The sequence below is a fragment of the Vidua chalybeata genome, chromosome 19 (assembly GCF_026979565.1).
Source record: "Vidua chalybeata isolate OUT-0048 chromosome 19, bVidCha1 merged haplotype, whole genome shotgun sequence".
NCBI lineage: Eukaryota > Metazoa > Chordata > Aves > Passeriformes > Viduidae > Vidua > Vidua chalybeata.
Window position 1 is genome coordinate 6,779,059 of NC_071548.1, and position 14,876 is coordinate 6,793,934.

The window sequence follows — 14,876 nt, forward strand, 5'->3', positions numbered from 1 at the left end:
AGCTGGTAGGCTGGGATGCCATGGGAAGACCCTCGGGTGGTGCAGAGCCTGATGCAGCCCAGCTCCTGCAGCTCTGGGGAGGGAGTGGAGCTCCATGGGGCACTGCTGGCTCCAGCTCCTTGCCCTCTGCTCGCTGTCCCAGCCGCACCCAGACTGGGGCTCACACCCACACTGAGTGTCCAGCCCAAGCAAAGGGCCTGGACAGACCCTGCCACGTCCCCTCCTCTCCATCCCTGCACCAAGCTCTGAGATGTTTGGGTAGGTCTCAGCCTGTCCCCTCTCCAGCCATGGCCTTGTGCTCTGCTAGAGCAGGGAGAGCTGAGCCCCCTGCCCAGCCCACTCCCCAGCCATGCCCCTCGCTCTGGGCTCGGTAGGGTATGCGTCCCCCCAAGCCCTGAGCAGGGACTGCTGTGGAGGGACTTTGGGGTCCCCAAGGGGATCTCAGGGAGCTCAGGGCCCCCATGGTAGGTTCCCCTCAGTAGCCTCAGAATTTCAGCCCTGGGATAAAATGTGGGGGCTGCCCCACAAGCATCAGTCAAGATCCCGGGTGGGCACCGTGAGAGGGGGCTGCTGCTCCGCACAGACTTGTCACCTGAATGTCCCACTCTCAGCACAGACCCGTGCCCCCTCCCAGGACAGCCCCCGGGCAGGCGCCAGAGCCACCAGTGACCACCAAAGTACAGCTGGGGCAGGGTTTGGTGCTGGGCAGGGGAGGCAGCTTCTGCCCACGGCCAGCACCGCACGGAGCTTGGACAGGGCAGTGCAGAAGCAGGGGGGCAGCTGGGCGTGCCCAGGCAGGGACCCCTGCCCACTGCCCTGGTCCTTCCCCACGCCAGGCCTGTCCCCAGCACTGGGCAGTGCGTGGCTGACCACAGGGGGAAGCTCTCCCTGGACGGTGGCACAGCCGGGGAGGGCAAAACTACCCCAATGCTGAGCGAAACCTCAGCAGACAGGGAGGGAAGTGCCCACCCTTGGCAGCGGTACCTACCCAAAAATACATCATCGTGTCAGCGGCGGGGGCCGAGGCGCTCTGCGGGGGTCGCTGGGAGGGCGACGGGCTGCTGCCGACGCGGCCACCGCTCCTGCTGGGTGGCTCTGTCCCCTTCGGCTGTCCGGCTGCGGCGCCGAGGGCCGGTGGTCCCGGAGCCCTGCGCGCTCGCCTCCCTCGCTCGCGGCGCGGCGAGCGCCCGGCGCGGCTCAGAGCCGGCGTGCGGCCCCCGGCATGCTGCGGGAGGGCAGCCCCGCTGGGCAGTGCCTTATCCAGCCCGGGGAAAAGCGGGAGAGGAAGAACAAAATCAAATCCTCTCCGGTGTCTTCGAGGACCAAAGGGAAGGGCGAGCGTGTGAGGGGACGCCAGCCCCAGGGGCGGGCGGGGCGCTGGGGAGAGGCTCCGGGACCGGGCTGGGCGCGGGGGGCCACGGCAGTGGCAGTGTGGGTGCTCGCTGGCGCAGCGTGGGCTCCCGCTGACACTCCGAGGAGCCGATGTCCTGCCTCAGCGTTTTTCAAGCTTCCCTGTCAATAAGGGAATCCGCCGCTCACAGTTAACCTGCGAGGTGCCAGCCGGCTCCCGGCCGCCGCGGATGCCAGAACCCCCCGCTGCCATCGCCGCGCCTGGCCGGCACGGATGCTCAGCCGTGCTCCACCTGGGAGGATCTGTCCCGGGAAGTCCCCTTGTTTTTTGGAGAAGCCGAGCAGCGGCCCCAGAGGGACGGAGCCAGCAGCCCCCGGCCCCCATGTGCAGTGGGGAGCCATGGGGACAGTCCTTGGAGCCCGGGATGTGGCCACCATGGACTGCACGAGAGGGCACCCAGAAACCCCAACCAGCGCCAGGGCAGCCACTCCCTCCTTGAGCCCCAGCACTGCCCCCCCCCCAGACCCCGGGACAGAGCAGCAGGACGGGACAGGGGACACAGCAAAGGGCTGGACACGGCCCCTGGGGATAGGTCCGGGGGTCCTGCACACAAACCCCAGCTGCCCCTGGCACAGTGCAGGTTTGGCAGCCAGGCAGTGCTGCTCCTGAGGCACTAAATCTCTGTCCTCCAGGGGCACGCAGTGGAAGGAGCAAGGGGACCGTGAGCGCTGAACCAGGCGTGGTAGTGAGGGAATAAATAAGGATAAGGGAAGCAGAGGAGTGAGGGGGGCAGCAGATTGGTCTCCAGAGCCCAGCTGGTTCTGACATCTACAGCCCCATAATCATATTCAGAGCAGCACCAGGCTGGAAGCAGCTCTCCTCCAGCACAGCAATAAACGAGAGCAACACTCTCAATAATTCAGCACCAGGAGAGGGTGATAAAGCAGCAGAGGCACCACTGCAGGCAGCTGGGGCGGGGGGCTCCCTGCTCCCTCTTATATCTCAGTGATCCAAACCCTTTCCTCTCTTTCTGCACCCTGTAAATGGAGCCCCAGCTGTGAACTTGGGGTCCTCCCCAGCCTGCCAGACCCCCAACCCTGCTGTATGGGACAGACAGAGGGGCCCAGGGCAGCAGAATGAAACCCCTCCATCACCAGCAGGCACAGCCTGGGGGGTGACTGGGCAGGGACAGCAGCAGGAGCACCTCTGCAGCTCTCTTCCCAGCACCACTCCACCTGCTCCCACTGCAGCCCCCCACACCCGCACAAACAGAGCCCTGTGCCAGACCCCAAACCTCTCACCCAGAGCGGGCCCGGGGCAGCTGAGCTGCAGGACACCCACCCCTCCTCTGGACACAACCAGCGGCCACAGCCCCCCGCAGCCCCAGGGCTGACCTGAGCCCTCCCACCCCACACACAGCAGGGCACGGGGAGGGAGCAAAGCCCCTCCTCAGCACAGCAAGAACCACGGAGACACCAGCAGGCACACGGGTGGGGGCAGCCCGGCCCCACAGCCCTCCCCCTGCGGCTGGCCAGGCCCACAGCCACAGCCCAGCCTTCCTCCCCCCTGCTCATCCTCACTCCCTGCAAGCCCTGCTCCCACCCAGCCTTCCTGCTCCTTCTAGCAGCTCTTCTTCCACATTTCCCACGGGACCTCAGGACCCTTCCAGACCACAATCCCCTCCCAGCAGGTCGCCTCCCTCCTTGTCCTGTATGTGCCAAGGATGGGAGTGTTCCCCTGCCAGACACCTCTTCAAGGTTTTGCATGTGGGCAGCTCCTGCAGCACAGTGCCACTGCCCTGGCCCCCATCACCCCCCGGTCCCACTGGCACCCCCAGCCCATGCCAGGGCCCAGAGCTATGGATGCACCACACTCATCCTCTCCAGCCCCTCGGCTTTCTTTGCTCCTCTGCTTCCCTGGCTTTGACGGGGGAGCACTGTACTCAGCGGGATGGACCTTGGGGGGATGCAGTGTCCCCTCTGTCATGGGGTCCTCCTACTGCTGGGAAGTCCAGTAATGTGAGGGTGGGACAGGAAGGAGCCACGCACACCTGACCAGCAGGCACCAGGCTGGCAGAGGACACCTGCTCTGGTCCACCTTCCACACGCATCAGCCATGACCTGCCTCAGCCCGGGGACACTGTGAGCTGTTGTGACACCTCCCAGAGCCCTGGGGACAAACGTCTCCTGCGGTGGGCAACTGCAACAGAATGGGCCTGTGGGCTGCTCTTTGCCCCCAGTAAGGACAGGGACCCTGGCTCCTCCAGGGAGCTGCAGAGTATGGACAGACAGCAAGTCAGCACACACGGACACTCACAGGCACGTCAGTCTCAGCTCTCCTCATGCAGGATTCATGTCACACCTCTGTGAGGGGAGCCAGGGGCTGCTGGCAGAGGGGAGGGGGCAGCCTTCCTCCATCCCTGCCCCGAGCACGGCTCTGTGCCCACCAGCCCCTGCCCCATCCCTGAGCCACAGGCCGAGGGTGCTGCCCTGCCCTGGCCGGCCCCACGCCAAGCCCCCACTGCCAGCCCCACACATGCAGCTTTAGCGTGCAGGAGGGACCCCGGGAGCAGCCAAGGCAGAGCCCAACGCAGCCGCTGGGATCCGAACCCTCCGTACCTTTTACTCAGCCCAGCTCCTCCCGCGGCGCTCGCACTGGGCTCTCTAGAAAAGACAGGGAAGAGGAGGAAGAATTAAAATCAATGATCATCATCACTAACCTGTTACAGTCAATGCTGTCTGCTCATCGACAGTGTTGGGATATGAGCATGGATGTGAGTGTTACTCCCTGGGCACTGGGAAGCCTGTGCTGGTCAGGAGCCCAGGGCAGCATCAGCACCCACCAGCACCATGCCCAGGGTGATGGGTGCAGAAACCCCCCCTTCAGCACCACCAGTGCACCTCGAACCCAACCCAGCTCCCACAGACCGCAGGCCCCTTCCTGGGCTCCCCCAGAACCCTGCAAGCACAGCCCCACACACCCCCACGGGGTGGGACAGGGCACAGGTGTCATCCAAGCGCTGGCTGCACACCTGGGTTGGTGCATCCCAAGCCTTCTGCCCACAGCAGCAGTGACACTGCTCCTCCTGCGAGGAGCAATCCCTGCGGCACGCGGCTCCGCTGCTCTCCTGGCTCTGGGCACTTCTTGGAAATTAAGCCAAATTTCAAAGAAAACTTCCTGAAAGCTGCACTTCAACTAATTGGCTTTTGCAGCATGGCCAACACAAACATTCATCAATCACGTTAGACCCTCAGAAATAATGAGAACGGCTGACAGATCCCAGGAGTGGCTAAAGGATGAGGGGGGCTGTGTGTGTCTGTACCCGCTGCTTTGGAGGCCGGCAAGTGCTGAGTCCCACCTGCCCAGCAGCTCTGGAGATGCTGAGCCCCCACTGCAGGGCCAGCACCCCAAGATGAGGGTCCTGAGTGTGGGTGAAGGGACCCAGTGCCTGGACGCTGCTCCGAGCTCATGGCCAGTCCTGGTGAGCTCATGACCAGTCCTGGTGAGCTCATGGCCAGTCCTGGTGAGCTCATGACCAGTCCTGGTGAGCTCATGGCCAGTCCTGGTGAGCTCATGACCAGTCCTGGTGAGCTCATGGCCAGTCCTGGTGAGCTCATGACCAGTCCTGGTGAGCACACAGCCAGTCCTGGTGAGCACATGACCAGTCCTGGTGAGCTCATGACCAGTCCTGGTGAGCTCATGGCCAGTCCTGGTGAGCTCATGACCAGTCCTGGTGAGCACACGGCTGGTCCTGGTGAGCTCATGACCAGTCCTGGTGAGCTCATGACCGGTCCTGGTGAGCTCATGACCAGTCCTGGTGAGCTCATGACCAGTCCTGGTGAGCTCATGACCGGTCCTGGTGAGCACATGGCCACAGGTAGCCCGGAGGCCGCGCCGGTGGCAGCTCGGGAAGCACAGAGACTGTTCCCAGGCACTCGTGTTAGCAAACACGGTTCTCAGCCGCGCAGCAGGATAATCAATTATGGTAATTCCTGCCTCAATGAATCAGATTCATGGAGGAGTACAGCTCATTAGGCTGGTGCTGACTTCCATTAGCACTCTTATGATAAAAACCCTCCGAACACTCTCACCCAGCGCGATGCCTTCACCAGGCTGGGGGTCTCCCCTCCACCCGGGCCAGGGCAGACCCAGCTGTGGGACGTGGGTGTCCTAAAAAAGATGGTTGGGAACTCCCTGGTTCCCAGCAGTGCTGACAGCCCTGCCCCTGCAGGCCTGGCAGAGCCGGCTGCCCCCAGCCACCACTGCTGAGCTCTGCCACGGCTTCGCCAAGGAAGCGCCCACCAGGATCCCGGCTGGGAGCAGGAGGTGGCACAGCAGGCCCAGAGCACTCCAGCAGCAGGGCTGGGAGTGCTGGGAGTGCTGGGAGTGCTGGGAGTGCTGGGAGCCCAGCCTGCCTGCTCTGCAATGAATAATTGACGCCGCGCGCTCCTGGGGGAGGCTCGGCGATGGGTAACGCCGCATTTCCCAAACACATTTCCCAAGAAAGGCGCCTTCTGAGAAGCTCCCCACAGCACCGTGGGGCCCCGCAGCCAGGATGTGCCTCAGCTGGGACGTGCCACGCTTGCTGGCACAGACAGGGACTCGCCAAGCCCAGCTCCAGCCTGGGCAGAAACCTCTGGTGGTCCTGGCACACAGGGAGCGGGATGCTCAGCCAGAGCCTCCCTGTCCACACAGGCCCGAGTGGGAGAGGGAAACGTGGCACAGCGTGGATGGGAGAGAGGCAGGAGCAGCTCTGGCAGGATCTGGGGGGGACCTTGGTCCAGTCTCTGCTTTTCTGGCAGCAGTCTGGGCTGACTGACTCTACCTGGAACCTCGCAAAGCCTCAAAGGGACCCGCTGCCAGAAGAGGTGATCCCAGCCCAGCTAAACCTGGATGAGAATCAGGGGGTCTGCACAAGAAATGCAACCCGTGTCACCCAGCTGCACGGATCCCATGAAAGCTGCACCTCATCACCCCCTATCCCCACGCTGCAACCGAGGCAGGCCTGGCTCTGATCTGCTGGGAAACTTCTTGGTAGTTTCTCAAAGAACATTTTAACCCCCGTTCCCTCCACCAAAAATCCTAAATTAATTTTGCTTTTAATTAAATTCATTAGCAAAGATTATCTGGCTGAGGAACAATAATGTCCCACCCCTCCCCCCACAGCCCTCTCTATTTATATCCCCATATACAGAACAGCAGCGAAAATTTCTTTATGGGCCATTAAAGGTTTAATGTTTAATTTATAACCACCTTCTCCGGCGGGTGGGATGGCCAGGCACAATGTCAACATTTTTAATTAAATGAGAAGGGATTTTTTTTTTTTTTCCAGCTAAGGAATATAAAACATCCCGTTCCCAGCAGCGTTGGAGGCAGGGGCAGGAGGGGCAGGGGCTGGGGCAGAGGCTGGCTCCTGCACAGCAGCTCTCAGGACACGTTTCCCCATGATCCTGCTCTGTCTGGGGCCGAGCCAGGGCCGTCCCACACTGCTGGGCAGGAGCTGAGACACGAGAGGCTCGAGAGGCTCGGGCAGTGCCCAGAGGAGCCTGGTGGGGTGGGTAAGGGGCCTTCAGCAGGACAGCTCAGGAGAGCCCTCCACGCAGCAGCTCAGGTCCGGGAAGAGCGGTCCCATCCTGGGGACAGGGACAACACGTGGTGCTGCCCCCACTTTGGGAAGCCTCTCCCTGCTGGGAGGCTCCTGGCACGGGGCTGAGCACCAGCCCCTGTGCAGGTCCCTCGGGGGGCAGAGGCGAGAGTGTGGCACTGCCACACCTGGCACTGCCCACCCCAACATCGCTGGCCACCAAACCCCACCTGAGGAACAGCTGTGAACCTCCCAGCCAAAATCCTTCCTGCAATTTCTGCTGGCCACTGGCACCTCCTCCCGCCCGGTGACTGCGGCTCCCGTGGCATCACCGCCTCCTTCCTGCTGGAGAGGAGATCAAAGCGCTTCCAGCGCTGTTCCTGGAACCCGCCGTGAGCCACGGGGCACCCGCTGGCACAGCAGGCACCGCCGGAGGAGTCTGGCACTCCTGGCATCCCCCTGGCATCCCTGCCCCAGCCCCCCATGGCACCCTCGGGAGCACGGGAGCTGCAGGGGAGCGTGTCTGGCTGTGCTGCCAGCACGGACAGCCTCAGCAGGACAGCACAGCCCTTCCCGCCCGGACAGCGGCGAGGGGCAGCTCCGAGCAGGCAGGTTTCCATTAATGGAGTGTTTTATCTTACAGGAGAGATTGAATCTCTGTACAGAGGAGCGCAAAAGCGCTGAATCAGCAGCTGGCTGGGGGTGGCAGGTTCAGCCATGAGCATTTGGCTCCAGCACAGCCTGTCAGTGCTTCGTCCTCCTGCATCCACACTCTGCCAGACACTGCCAGCGCTGACACCCCCCACACCCTGTTCCCCCCACACCCTGTTCCCTGCCCTTGCAAGTGCCGGGGTGGCCGGAGGAGCCGCATGCAGCTCCTCACGCTGCCTGCCAGCCCCACGTGCTGCACCAACAGACCCAGAGCAAGGCAAGCACCAGCGGCATGGGTGAGCTGCCTTCCTCCCTCCCTCGTCATCCTCTGCACAGCACAGATGGGTTGGCAGGAGGTGTCCTGGCACAGCTGCCATGTCCACAGCAGCACTCCAGGGCGTAGCCCTCAGGCAGCAGGTCCCCAGCCCATCCCTCCCTGCGGGCTCTGCTCCCACCCGCAGCCCAGCAGGGTCCCTCACAAAGGCACCTTCCTGCTCCCGGGCTGTCCTGCCCAGCGTGGCGGTGTTGGCTCCAAAGCCGAGGAGGAGGCAGAGCGGCCGCCCGCTGCCCACGCGCCCACACGCGTGTGCTCACGGGAGCGGGCGTGCAAGGGCCGGCTGCAGGGAGCCAGCAACGGAGCAGGGATGGCACTGTGCTGCTCACTAAAAGCATGAGTGTCACTAAATCAATAATTCATTTACTTTAATGAGATAAGTACTTGGAAAACTAATTGCAAACCTGCTCCATTTACTCCAACCCATTATAGCCTTTAATGTAAATGGCAGGAACGCTGCTGGAGGAAGGGGAAGGGCTTTGGGTGGAAGATTGTGTTGTCCTTCCCCTTCTTCTAAGAAAGAGAAATATCAGTCGCCAGCTGGGACAGTAGAAGCCCAAAGAGCCAGTGGAATCACCGTGTGGAAGTGCTGATGATGGAATCACTGACGGCGGAGCAAGGGGAAAACCCAGTCCCCCCCGGAGTCACCACTGTCCCTCTGCCCATGCTGCCACCACAGAGGGATCTCCCAAGCGGGGATGTGGCTTCACGCTTCTCCTGCACCACAGCCTCCCATCTGGAGCCCTGCTGGACGTGCCCCTGCTGCAGGTGGTCGCTGTAATGATCTGTTATAAACCCGTGGCTTGCATCTCTGGCACGGCGTGCCCCCGTGCCGGCGCTGCCAGCTCCTCTGCCTCAGCCGGTGCTGCCCCTTCCCGCCCCTCCGGCCCCTGCCAGCCCCCACGTGCCCGGGGAGCCAGAGTGGGCAGGGGCGTCCTGCCAGGCCCCAGCACTTTCCTGAAAAGGAGCCGTGGCTCCCGGCAGCAAAGCCACCGCGTTCCTGAACCGCAGCCGGAGCAGGAGCTGGTGCCAAGGGCTCACTTCTCGCTTGCTGGAGCAAATGGCAGGTCATAAAAAGGAACTGTGACAGAAGAGAAAATGTTCCAGAGTCCACAAGGACCAGTCCAGGGTAAATCCATCTGCTCAGCAATTTAGCTAGAAAATCCTTTCCAATCATCCCTGCTGTAGGTCCTTCTTCCCCAGCTGGTGGCTCTGGTCAGGGCCTTTCCCCCTCTGGCAGCTCACATGGGGTTTGTGGTGATCCCAGAACACCTGCATGAGGGACACTCGGGGAGGGGTCACACCTCGGGGAGGGGTCACACCTCGGGGAGGGCTCACACCACCCCTTGCAGAGGGTTTGACAGTGGCATCGGCGATGGGGACTCTTTCCCAAGCTATTGGCTCACTCAGAAGAGCACATCGTCCTTCCCAGGTGCCGTATCCATGGCACCATGTGCGGGATGCAGGAGGGCTCCCAGGGAGTGCAAACCCCACCTGCAGCTCCATGACCAGCCCTCGCACCTCCCGCAGGCAGCAGCAGGAGGCTGCCCTGGGAGCCAGGGCCGGGGAGAGCTGGGATAATCCTGCCTGGCTGAGAACTCCACAGCTCAGCCTTGCACAGCCGCCGCAGAGATCTCCCTGCAGGCATCCCACCGAATCCCACCTCAGCCACTCCTGTCTCACAGAAAATCGATGGCAAGCATCTCAATTAATCACACCAGGGGCAAATTGATTAGGAGCCTAAATAAGGTCAACATGGTTGTCTGCTTATAGGGTGGGACCCCTTAATCATCATTTTATCTGCAACGGGCTGCAGAACCGGCAATCCCAGCAGCTCAGGAGCACACAGGGATCTGCACTGAGCTCCTGCAGCTTCGAGGGCTGGTGGCACTGGAGCCATGGCTCTTCCATAAGGATTGGCATTCCAGCATGCAGCAGCCACCGGGCACAGGCAGCTGGGAGCCCTGAGTGGGGACAGCGAGAGCCCCAGGCAGAGACCCCAGGGCCCAGCTGTCACCTCCAACTCCAATGTGACAAAAGCAGCGAAGCACTGCTCTGGGCACAGCACATCCCTCTGACCCCACACCAGCTGGGGGCTCCTTTGGCTTCTGCTGCCCCAGTTGATGACTGATATTTCTCTTCCTTAGGAGACACCATCTCCCACCCAAAAGTCCTTCCCTTTCCTCCAGCAGCAGTCCTGCCACTTAGGTTAAAGGCTATGGCTGGGCTGGGGTAAGGGACAGAGCCATGGCTGTTCCTCTGGCCCCCACGACCCCTGAGTGCTGCCCACAAGCCTTTTGGCACTGGACACACCTCACTCACTCACCTGCCGCTGCCCCAGCCACCCACCGCCTCCTTTTGTTGTAAATACCGGTATAAATATTATAATTTGGTTTAATATTTAATATAGTCAGGTTAAATAAGCATTCCCAGCCCCATAAATAATCATTAACGGAGGATTCTAATTGTGCTGTTGGGATCCGGCTTCATGACTTATTTAGCGGGCAGACGCTCTTCCCCTCCGCGCTCCCCACACGCTGTAAATTAACCTGTGGCTCAACCTCTCCCTGAGAACCTGGTGGGACACGGCACAAGGAGACGGATCCAGCCTGGGATGACACCAGGATGTGGAGCTAGGAGAACGCCTGGGATGAAGCCAGTGGGGACAGGGGGACCAGAGAGGCTGGAGGAGCCGGCAGGAACACGGAGCAGCTGAGCAGGACATGACCGTGAGAGAAGATCATGGATTTTGGGGCATCCTTGGCTGTGGACACCTGGGCACAGAGCGAGCCTGGAGCAGAGGTAGGTGAGCAACGGACGAGGAGCACCCACCCACCCTGCTCACCCCGGGGTGGCATCAGCAGGGACACAGAGACACAAAACGCTGCCAGGCAAGCGGAGAGCAGGGAATGCTTTTATCCCAACCACAAACCTACTGTGAAATTGATTGAAAACAATAGCAAAAAAGGAAACAAACCCCAAAGCACCAAACCCAGCGCGCGGGGAATTGGCCAGGGGTGAGTGTTCTGAAAGCACTGAGTGGAGACACGAGGACAAGCAAAGTGCAGGAAAACCTCCGTGTGAGTGTTTTCCCCTCGAGGGATGTACTGATGCAGTGCTGTAGAAAAAGGTTGGGGTTTTCTTTATGTAGCCTAATTTCATCTTGAAACGAAAAACGACAAAAGTAAATGGAAGGAGCCCCCTGTGCGGTGAGCCCGGCTGCAGGCACGGTGCAGGGCCCGTGGGTGCCCTCAGCTCTGTGCCCGGGCAGGAGCAGCTCTGCGTGCCAGCTCCAAAGGACACAGCGTGCAGCCCAGGAGCAGCGGGGATACCAGCCCCAGGGAAACAGGCACGTCCTGCTCCCCAGACACCCTGGGGTGCTCCTGCTGCCACTGCTGCCAGCGGGATGCTCACATTCAGGGTCTATCCCCGGGTCTATCAGTGTGTCCCGTGCCCTCTGGACTTTAAGCACGGAGAGACCCCTGGGAGGTCTCCTATCCAACTGAGAGATGCAGCAGAGGGGACCCAAAAGTGACAGTCCTTCTGGAGCAGTTTTCCTGTCTCTGGCACACCTGCTCCAGGCCCTGCTCATCCTGAGCACGGGTGCCTCAAACAGTGCCAATCCTGACTCTGGGCTGCAGCTCTATGGGAAAGGTTCTGCTTTATCTTTATTTGTCAGGATTTATATGAAAAGGGGATAGTTCAGCTCTGAATGTAATGATTTGGAAGAACAGCCCTCCAGTGGCCTCCTCAGCTAGCATGGCGTCAATACCATCGATTGCTAAAAATAACTGATGGCCCTGGCCCAGCATGCTGGGGGAATGCTCCTTCCTGCTCTGAGACCCCAAACAACCCCTGCTCCAGGTCCCCAGACCCCCTGGGCACTGAGTCCCCACACCACTCCCTGTACCTCGCCCATGGGCAGCACAGCTTTGTGTAGTCCAGAGGAGAGAAAGTGAGAGCTGCCTGTCTGTGGGGATACACCAGGATCACCTGGACAGGTAACACCAGCACAGCACAGCACAGCGCTCTGTCCTGCCATCTTACTGACCTTCCCAGGACAGCAACAAAACCCACACAGGCAAAGAAACAATCAAACACAAGTCCATAGTTAGGGAGAAAGAGTTATTCAGTTTGTTGAATATGAGTCTGACTTAACAGAGAAGAAATAAAGTGTTTTAAAATTAACGACACAAATGTCAGCCGCATTGTGGGGATATTAAACTCTACAATTATTTGACCACCTTCTGTAGAGTTTCGTGCCTGGAGCGAGGACAGCACGGGGGTGGCAGCACCTGCTACAGTGTGGGAGAGGTCCCCAGCAGCTCCCCGGGGCTGGTGACAGCCCACCCAGCACAGCCTCCCCTCCTCACTGCCGGGATGCTCCGCTGACCCTCTGCACGTGCTGTGCCAGGCAGCTGCTCCCGGGGCAGTGCCCACCCAGCCACCTGCCAGTGCTCGCCAGGGAAGCTGCTGCTCCTGAGAACACAAACCCTCTCCTTGCAGCCTGCCCTGCACAGGTGGGGTACAGGGCATCCTGGTCACCCGTCCCCTTGGCCTGGTGAGCAAAGGGCATCGGGCAAAGCCTGGCCAGCTCTGGTGGCACAGCAGCATCACTCAGCCCCTCCAGCACTGAAAACACCCTCACAGAACCCATCCATGAGCAGAGAAACACACACTGTTCCCGTAAAAGTGACTTCAAATCCCCAAAGACTCATCCTGATGCCGGCAGGGACTCTGCTGGAATCTGCCACTGGAAGCAGGATCAGTACGTGGAGTGCAGTGCTCTGCAAGGGAGGGCTCTGCAGCAAGCCAGCAGTGGCTCTGCTGCCACAGCGAGGGGCACGTGGGGGTCACACCGTGGGTCACAGTGAGGGTAACAGCTCACTCCTGCGTCCCCCTGCCCCAGCAAAACCATCCCTGGAGCCCTCCAGGAGCTGAGGGGCTCGGGGAGCACAGGTGAACACACGTGTGACAGGAGGGAGAACACACGTGTGCACAGGGCAGCGTGGGCGGCACAGCCGGAGCAGAGTAATTTGTAAATAAACCTTAATTAATACGATTCGCAGGCCTGGATGGCTCAGTGGATCCCAGGCAGGGACAACGGCAATCTCCATTCTTCCAGTTCTCAATTACAGCTTCAGGGAGGGAAGCAGGAACTGGCTAGGGTGAATTAGAGAGACTTTTGTCACGTTTAATATCACTTCATTTTGCAGACTGCTGACGCAGCGGGATTTCACAGCTTGGAATTTATGGTTCTTTTGAGAGACATGCGCAAAAAAGGAGTTAAAAATATCCTGCCATCAGCACAAACCCATCAACTCTGCTGGGAAAGAGCTGGGGTCCGGGGGACCCCCCCCACCCCGGGATCCCCAGGCGAGCAGAACTCGGCAGGGCTGGGGTCCAGCACCAGCTTCAGGTGAGTGCATCAGGGGGTCCTGGGAGACCCGGAGCTGCCCTCTGGCTGGGGTGTCCGTGTCCCCTGGCTCCCTGCACTCCTGAGGAGCAGCGGTGCTGGCAGTGCCAGGGACGGTGCTGCACGCTGCCATCGGGCCCCAGGGGGGTTTTATGCAAAATGACACACGATATAAATGACTGTTGTAAACAGAGAGTTTAATAAAGGGCTGTGTGCGAATTTTACAGCCTCCCCAAGGATAATTAAAATTATTTATCTACTTACCTAGCTTGCCACCAGAGCAGTCTATTAATTATTATCTATTACACAGGGCCTGCTTTGCATGCTGCCAGAGCACTGCCTGCCACCAGCACCCACAAGAACGCCCAGCACTGGGATGGCTGCGAGCCATCACCATCCCAGGGTGATCCCGGGGTGCTCTGCACCCCTCACAAACCCTGTGGGAGCCTGAGGTGCTCACGATCGGGTGTTTCTCTACCAACCTGTGGCCGGGTTTTTAAAACCTGCTTGGTTTTAAAAAAGAGCAGCTCCCCAGGGCGGGGAACGGAGTGGAACCCCAGGCAGAGGGTGAGACAACGCTCTCCCTGCTCGACTCCAGCACTGGGCAGCCACAGGCACCAGGGATGCTTGGGGGAGATGCCACCAGTATCCCCTGACTGTGCAGCCCCTTGAGGGCCAGAGGCCCCCAGGGGAGTGCAGAGGGACCCCAAGGGGCAGGGCAGAGAGGGCTCCCGAGAAGAGGCAGCTGTAGCCCGGCGCGGGCGGTGCCGCAGCGGCCGCCCCGCAGCAGCCTGGCGCAGCGCTACCCGCTCCTCTCCATCCATTAGCGCGACGGAGCAACCATCGGCGCCGAGGCTCCGGGATCCCCCGGCTCCTCTCTGCACGTAAGGAGACCTCAGGGGGCTCCACTGTGCGGCTACTTCACGTTGCTTTATTAGCTTAATAAACCCAGCGATGCCGCCACAATGTCCGAACGGGCCCTCCCCTCCGCAGGAGCGGCCGGAGCGGGGAGAGCGGCCCCGGCAGGAGCAGCAGCACGGCCCCCGCAGCCCAGCCCGGCCGGCTGGGGGGCCCAGAGCAGCCTTTTGGGAGCGGAGGATGCAGCTGCTCCCTGCCCTGGCGGGCACCCCGAGCTGTCAGCTCTGCCCGTGTGCCATTAATCACTGCCGCAATTGCTTTCCCTGCCCGTCCTGCCCGGTCCCAGCACTGCCCTGAGCAGCCCCAGCGCCTGTGTGAGTGGGGCTGCCGTGGCACCTCGGGCTGCTGCCAGCACCAGCCCTGCTGGGACCCCCTGCAGCCCCCAGGACATGCTGGGACTGGCTGTGTCCGAGACCTTCTCTCTCACTGACTAAGCTCCAGCGGGTCAGAATCCTGGCACTGAGGTCCTGACTGATGGCACAGGGCAGAGTGGCCCCAGAGCCGGTGGCAACTCAGCAGAGGAGCCTGTTGTCCTTCAGCAGCCATTGAGGCATCAGGGCTGCATGAGAGTGGCTCTGTCATTAGGAGCTGGAGAGGCTCAGCAGTCTGCTGGGGGTATTTC

At 60.9% G+C, this 14,876-nt stretch overlaps 1 protein-coding gene across 9 annotated transcripts in view; it reads right to left on the reverse strand.

The window, feature by feature from the left end:
• RBFOX3 (RNA binding fox-1 homolog 3) overlaps window positions 1-14,876 on the reverse strand; it is a 133,774-nt gene that overhangs the window by 26,224 nt on the left and 92,674 nt on the right. For all 9 annotated transcript variants that reach the window (XM_053960206.1, XM_053960202.1, XM_053960204.1 and 6 more), the window contains exon 3: window positions 3,970-4,014. The gene's annotated coding sequence lies outside the window, so the exon portion shown is untranslated. The remainder of the gene's footprint in view (window positions 1-3,969; window positions 4,015-14,876) is intronic.